Raw genomic sequence first — 7632 nt, 5'->3', positions numbered from 1 at the left:
GACTAGTTTTTCAAACTTTATAAATGATTCTTTTTATTTTCTTACATGTTGAAATATAATATAGTAGTTTTTGCTTGTTATCTCGACGTTCTATAGAAAAGAGAGAAACTTTAAAATAGACGTTCACTAAATATGATACTGTTTTGTATATATTATATTTATATTATTTTGTATTTTAATGGTACATATTCATATTTCAGTTGCAGTGGTAGACATTTAATATTCTACGATTTATTTTAGCCCATGATTTATTCAAATTATAAAATATTATTTACAATACTTTTGTGAGTCATAAAAATTACTATCCTAAAAAAATACAAGAATAGGGCTGTTCATAGGGTAGAGACAGCTTAGGACTTTTGTATAAAGGTCCAAACTTTTCTAAAGAATAATCTTTGTCACATCGCCATCCCACATATCCTGGAAATAATAGGTTTGAATTTCTCTTAAATTTTCCAAATTCAAATAAAAAACTTACCACAACTGGTAACTGGAACATGAGTAGAAGGTTTTATTTTCCAAATATCCGGTTCTGTATTGCCTTTGTCCTTTTTCTTTATCCATATCTTTCTGAACTGTTCTTCGGTGAATCCTCTTTGTAGAGCTTCTTCAATCATTATCTGAAGGTAAGAAATACACCACTAAAGAATAATATTAGTGCTAATGGCAATCATAACATTTTTAGAGGTCTAAAGTTTGGTTTAAAGTCCAACGAAAAACTCAATATTATTATTTTTTAGTTTTCTGTTTAGGTGAGCAAACTGTTACAGTGAGATTTAAGTATTGTAATGATTAACTTGACATTTCAAAAAGTCGAAAGTTGCTATAAAGAATGTAAATATCTTTCGAAACAACTTAATATTTTAAAAATAAAAAAGTAGTCGTGTTAGCTGAGGCCATATAGTTCAAAAACTGAAATCACGTCTCTTAGGTAGTTACTAAGCCCCTCATTTGCAATGAAAATAGGTGCTAATAGGGTCGATTATACTTACCTTGTTAAAATTTAAATAAAACCCCCATTTTTTGTGCCATTCATTCCGCGCTTTTCGTTCCAACGCCTCTTGAGCCTTACTAAACAGAAAGAAATAGTCAAAATCTTATTGTATAATAAAAGTGTTTTTAATATTATAAAATCATTAAAAAATGTGTTAAACAATATCTAGGTACATACAGAACTTCAGATTGTACAACTAGATCACTCATGTCTCTATTCAGTTTTATTCTATTTAAAGTTTGATCAATATTCAGTGTTCTGTCCAATGTGCTACTAAGGACAAATAACACCCGAGAGCAAATTGTTACGATGTCACCAAACAGTGCCGTGGCACATATTTTTCTTAACCTAGCTGTTTGAAGAGATATTTATATTATTTGATAAATGTTTTGACTACGCCTATGGTGTATACGGTGGTATCATACTAATTAATTACGAAAAAAAAACGTATTAAAATGTTAAAAAAAGGTACAAAATTAGTATCGACGTATGGAGCACACATCAAGTACATATAATATAAAAAAAGTAATTATCGAATTCAATAAGGAAACTAAGAAAACGCTAAGAAGGTGGAGCGGACTGTTTATTTATTACCTATGAAACATAACTCCTGGCCCTTTCTTATCGCTGCAGCTTTTACACTTGACAGCTGAACAACTAATCACCATTGTAATAAAGTTTATTCAAAGTTCACTACACACAAACTATTAAAAATCGCTAAAATTGACGCTGATGACCGGCTGATGACCGGCAACAAAATGGCGTCTAACACAACAAATTGTGCTGCAGCCTGTATATGGGCGTTACATGTCCTTGTATTTTTTAGTCATTGTACAAAACAGAAAAAAAAACATCATTTACAACTTTAATTTATGAAAATTGTAATAGTATTTGACTCGAGACTTTTTTAGTCTTTCTATTTGAATGATGTGATGTAAAACTTTAATTTTTCTGAGAAATCATTCCTCTGTACATTACTAAATCCACCAACGATTTGAATAAAACTAATTTAAGTTGTATTAGAGCGAGGCGCGAATGCAACTTTTCTCTCATTAGCTGCAATCTCGCAGAAAGCACCAAAACTATCGTCTCCCGCTTTAAATTGTTTCTCCTCTTCTTTTGATTAAGAAACTTTTTCTCCTATTGTGCTGTTCGCTGGAGTTCTATATCCTCGAAGATAACTTATTTCGCAGGCAATTTGTCCGTTAACTTTTGCCCCTCGTCATAGATAAGAGGAAACGGTAGTTGAAGTAGTACAGCAACTGAATGATACAATTAATTGTATCACGACATAATAATAAAAAACAAAAAATCCTAGCTCCTATAATAAAAAAGTTTTTATTATAGGAGCTACAGACGCACTGTTGCTTGGCTCTTAGGAAAAACTTTTGATTTCTTGCACCAGGGCCTCACATCTTCTTTGCAGTTCACCAAGTAGAACCGTTCTCGCAGCTTGCCAAATGTCTTGGTAACACCAAGATGTCCATCGCTGGTTCCATTGTGACTTCCTCCAAGACCTGCGGGACCCTATTTTTGGAATGGCGATCTGCCTTCTCTCTTGTTGTCCCTCTGGTTTCTCGATCACACGGCGAAGTAATCCGTTATCTATTACCAGTTATCAATTCCACTGGGCCCAGTACGACTTTACGTTCGGTTAATAGAGAACAACGGCATCCGGTCGAATCGGCCTACAAACACGTAAACGTTTACGTACACATGCGCATTTCTTCTATTTTTTATACACGTAAAAGATTCTTTACGTCTACGTATACGTGCCAGGAGCGGCCGACTCGACCGTATGCCGTTGTTCTCTAATATCTGCAAACTTCCTCCCACGTTGGTTTTTGGTCCGCGTTTTTCCGGTTAATCACTAAGACAATTCTGGATCACTGATTTGGTCATTTGCGGGTCATTGCATTCGGGTTGCCAAGTATCATTAACCGCAGTTGTTCTTAGGAGTTTCGCTTCTTTCTCTTCTGCTCGGAAACAATGCTTACAGTCCTTAGCGCAAGGTCTTCTGGAAAGTGCGTCGGCATAAAAACCGTGGCAACCCCTATTTGCGGCAAATTTTTGATAGACACCCTTATAACAGTATGTGCAGCAGAATAAAAATAGTTTTAATTTATCATACCGGGTGCGTATCAAAAGTGGCTCACCCCTACAACATTTTTATTTTTCTAGATAAAATGACGAGATTTGGTATGTTGTTGTATATGATATAAATTAGGATTGACTGACGTATTCTAGAGTGCCATGGTTCTGTTAAAAACACTAATTTTTAATCAAGGAGCCTTGGAAAAATAGATTTGATCATGTAATGTTTTTAGCTGTCTTATCCTGGCCTGTTAAAAGATGCTCAAGTCGTATTTTCAATCATGTCCCAATTTTTTCAAATGGAACAATGGTGACTCATTAGCATATTTGGAAAAAGCATATTTTTATGAATAATTTGGTACCACACACTTGATATTTCGAGTCAAGTTGTCGTTATGAACCGCATGTTATCATTTCAAATAAACCATATTCGAAAATGTCAAAAGTTGACATATGATATGTCATTCTATTCAAAGTGTCATTTTCTATCGAATAAATTAACAAAATATCAGTTATTCTTATTATTAATTAAACATAGTTGCGTCAACTTTTTGATAGGCACCTTGTGAAAAGTGTATTCTGCCATTCATAAATATATACAGGGTGAGTTTCCTACGATGTTATCTATGGGTATTTCGGAAACTACTGGAGATAGAGAGTCAGTTAAATGGGGAAAGAATTGCAGTTTTGTGGGGTCATAAATATGCACCTTTCAGATTTTCGAAAAAGTTCATGGCTTACTAGATATTTCGAAAAAAACAAATTTTGGCTATTTTAAAAATTGTCCCTAATTCCGTTATAATCTATTTTAGGCAAAAAGTTTTCAGATAAAAGTTGTAGATAATCACATCTCCAATGAGATTGTGTTCTCCGATTTTTTCTAAAGCCTGTCATTTTTGACATATGACACAAAATATATTTTTTAAAATGGAAACCATAGTTGCCATGAGTTCATAAAAAGCGACATTTTTTAAGCTTTTCAGCGATATAAGCTATAATATGTTTCTTTCACAAAATTACTTTCTTGCCTAATTTCACTTAGTTAGCCATGGAAACAAGTTCAATCGTCGTTGCTCTCAAAAATGTGAAATTGTCACATCCAATTTTTGTAAATTGAAATAAACAAAAATTGTAAATAAGAGTTTTTCAAATGAAGAAAAGCGTGTACGATTATTGGTTCAACTTTTCTTGGCCATACAGTTTCGAGGATACGTTGACCGGTGAACGTTATTTACGTTTTTTAGAGAACGGTTTTCAAGACATGTTAGAAAAGTCAAATCAGATACTCGCGCATTAATGTGGTTCCAACATGACTTTCATTATGACACACCAAATTTTTTGAAAAAAAAAAAAGAAAAGGAAAGATTTTCTAAAATAGATTATAATGGAATTAGACACAATTTTTAAAATAGCCAAAATTTGTTTTTTTCGAAATATCTAGTAAGCGATAAACTTTTTCAAAAATCCGAAAGGCGCATATTTATGACCCCACAAAACTGCAATTCTTTCCCCATTTAACCGACTCTCTATCTCTAGTAGTTTCCAAGATGCCCATAGAGAACATCGTAGGAAACTCACCCTGTATATATAAAAATTAGGTTTTGATTAAAAATACGATGAGCCTAATAATCATGCAGCCGGATCCTGTACTAGGAGGTCCACAATAGACAGTGGATCAGGCCTCAGAATTACAATTCTCTACCTTAATCGCTCAATCAGTGACATCGGTTTCATCTCACCGTAAATCTGTAGCCACCAGGGAAAGATTAATTCGGCTGCAGCATGTAAAACAAATCCGGTTATGCAAAACGGTTTAACCGGGATACGTATGTGGAGTTCGTGTCCCCCGTCCTCTGTCGTCTGGAGGCGTCCCTCAGGATAGAGCGCCCCCTAGAGATCGTCCCCGTAACGATGAAGGAAAGGGTTTAAGAGGAAACGATGCCAAATTCAATTCGCTTTCGAAGACTTTGTAAACAAAGCGCGCTTACGTGCTTCCAATCAGAAATTGGTTTCAAGCAGTGTTGTATCTTTTCTCTGGTATCTAACTCCTTCTTTTTTCTAATAGAATTATTAAATGTAGATATCGTTTGTAAATATACAGGGTATTACAAAGGAATCTTATTTTAAAGGTATCTGAAATTATCTATCTATCTACACTCAGAAGCAAAAAAAAAACGCAACGGATAAATTTTTGGTCTAGTTTAAAATTTTATATCTTTTTTAATTTTTAGCTCTAGTTCCTTATTTTTTGTTAGCAAACTGTATATAAATATATGAACTTTAATTCATAAACTCAGTTTATTATAAACTTTAGTATTTGACTTATTATACAGGGTTAATCAAAGAGTTGTTTTTTACCTTATCTTTAAAACACCCTGTGCAATAATTCCGTGAGCAAACTTTTCTAAAACATTATTTTTCAGAACCATAATACATATCTTTATAACCGTTTTGCTAAAAACGATAATATTACTAGTCTGTACATTTTGTACATTTGTTGCTTTAAAAACAATCGAAAATGTCAATATTCCATGGATATATTGATAAATGAGGTCTAAATTATAAGAAAATGCATTTTCTACGAAAACTTGAAGGGATAGGTAAAAAATGGTATAATACAATTTGATAGACAATTTAATTGTGCATCTGATTCTCCTAAAATATACAGGGCATTCCATTTAAATTAAAGAAGTTATTGCCGTTTGAAGCTAATAATTATTTTAAATAAATTTTTAGACACTCTGTATAAGGTAGTATTATTTTTATTATTGCAACACAATAACTGATCAATAAATAAACTTCATTAAATATTTAGTATTAAAAACATTGGTACCCTTGGAGAAATGAAGCTTTAAAATTTTACTGCAATTTCACAAAATTGAAAATATTTCAAAAAACGGTAAGGTTTAAGTATAATAAACCTTAATCAAATTTACCTTTATTTTAATCGTAGAAACTAAAAATGTAATAATATACAGGGTGTTCCATTTAAAAAATACAACTTTGATATCTTTTATTTATTTGGGACACTGTATCTTGTAAAAATATTTTTAAATTGTAGCTCTAATAGTCCTTCAACGAACCCCAAACTTACAATTTGTAAAAATCTCATCGTTTAGCTACAATACTCCGTGTCGTATGTGGTGAACAACCCTGTATAGTTCTAATCAGTGTCGATATGACATTTCAACATCGATGATCGAATTATGACAGCGATCTTCATTTCATAGCCATCGCTGACGCCGTTTTTATTCGATAATAAGGTACTAAAGTTTGCTAAAATACTTTTACTAACATTTAAAGAAAAAATGCACAACTATTTGTAAAAAAATATATTTTTTTACCTCTTTTTTTCGGAAAGCTTGCTTATTTACTAAAAATCAACGTTTAAACTTTAAATCAAACTTACTTTAAAACTCTCCCCTGGTGAGTTTTCTTTAAACTTTCAGAAACTGTGGTGAAATACAGCATCGATATTTTAGTCTTTATTGCTGACAGCCAGCAGAAAGGACCGCTAGCACCGTAGTGACTTTAGTTTATATTGCCGAATGCACTTAGGCCACTGCTGTTTCTATCCTGTTTCTATCGGACATACCAAACTTTAAAACGACTTCTGAGTCTTTATTTCCATTCTATTAGGGTACGTTAGTTAGGTCCTTTCATGAGAAATCTTCTCTAGTTAAGTCAGTTTTGTGAAAAAACTTAATAGAGTAGTGTCATTTTTTTAACTGAAGAATTTTACATCCTTACTGATATTATAAAACTTGTGTAATTTAAGATACCGGGGAGCTCTCCATTTTACTTTATAGAGCAAATTATTCTAACAGATTTTTTATTTAGATTAAAGCTGCAAAAATTAGTTTAAACCGAATTTTATTATCGCTATATTGGCCACATTGCGTCGCGATCAGCAACGTTGTCCTTTATTATTTGATAATTATCATAATGTCAGTCATTATTTTGTATAATATCCTGTTGTTGAATCTTTGGGAGTAATTCTTGTGTTTTTGGCAGTTTATATATACATATAAATTAAATTTTGGTCAGAACGTCCTACGACGTTGTCCGATGCCTAACTTCCATCCTGTGCGATTTTCCCATCGATCTTCGGTCAGATTTTCTCGCTCATCGACCTTCTTATTCCTTCCATCCATATTTTTTTGGGACGTCCCCTCTTTCGTTTACCAGGTGGTATCCAATGAATGACTTGTTTTGGAATTCTTTCATTGTGTATTCTCTGAACGTGGCCAGTATATTAATTGTTTTTGTTCTCTTCTGTTGTTCCCTCTATTCCCATCTGTTGTCTAATGTCTTCATTTCTGATCTTATCCCTCCGTGAATTTCTCATTGCTCTTCTAATCGCATCCATTTCTGTTGTCTCTAATTTCCTTTATTCCTTTCAGTGAGTCGCCATGTTTCACATCCATAGAGTAATATTCTTTTAACTAGTGTCTCGTATATATTATATTTCCTGTTTTTGTAATTTCCAGAGTGCTCCATATAATATTTATGCATCTGATAACTCTAGCAATACAATAACTTCA

At 32.9% G+C, this 7632-nt stretch overlaps 1 protein-coding gene and 1 long non-coding RNA gene across 2 annotated transcripts in view; one reads left to right on the top strand and one right to left on the bottom strand.

Moving 5' to 3' along the window:
- The window catches only part of LOC115889906 (glutamate receptor ionotropic, NMDA 2B), a 285735-nt gene that overhangs the window by 210152 nt on the left and 67951 nt on the right, over positions 1-7632 (top strand). The window lies entirely within an intron of this gene.
- On the bottom strand, positions 377-1082 carry LOC115889909. The gene is made up of 3 exons (XR_004051521.1): positions 993-1082; positions 479-620; positions 377-420 (listed from the first exon to the last, which is right to left on the bottom strand). It is a non-coding gene; the product is annotated as an uncharacterized LOC115889909 (long non-coding RNA).

The sequence above is a fragment of the Sitophilus oryzae genome, unplaced genomic scaffold, assembly GCF_002938485.1.
Source record: "Sitophilus oryzae breed Bouriz unplaced genomic scaffold, Soryzae_2.0 scaffold_857_pilon_pilon, whole genome shotgun sequence".
Taxonomy (NCBI): domain Eukaryota; kingdom Metazoa; phylum Arthropoda; class Insecta; order Coleoptera; family Curculionidae; genus Sitophilus; species Sitophilus oryzae.
Note: the sequence above shows the minus strand (reverse complement) of the source record. Positions and strands in the feature narration are given on the sequence as shown.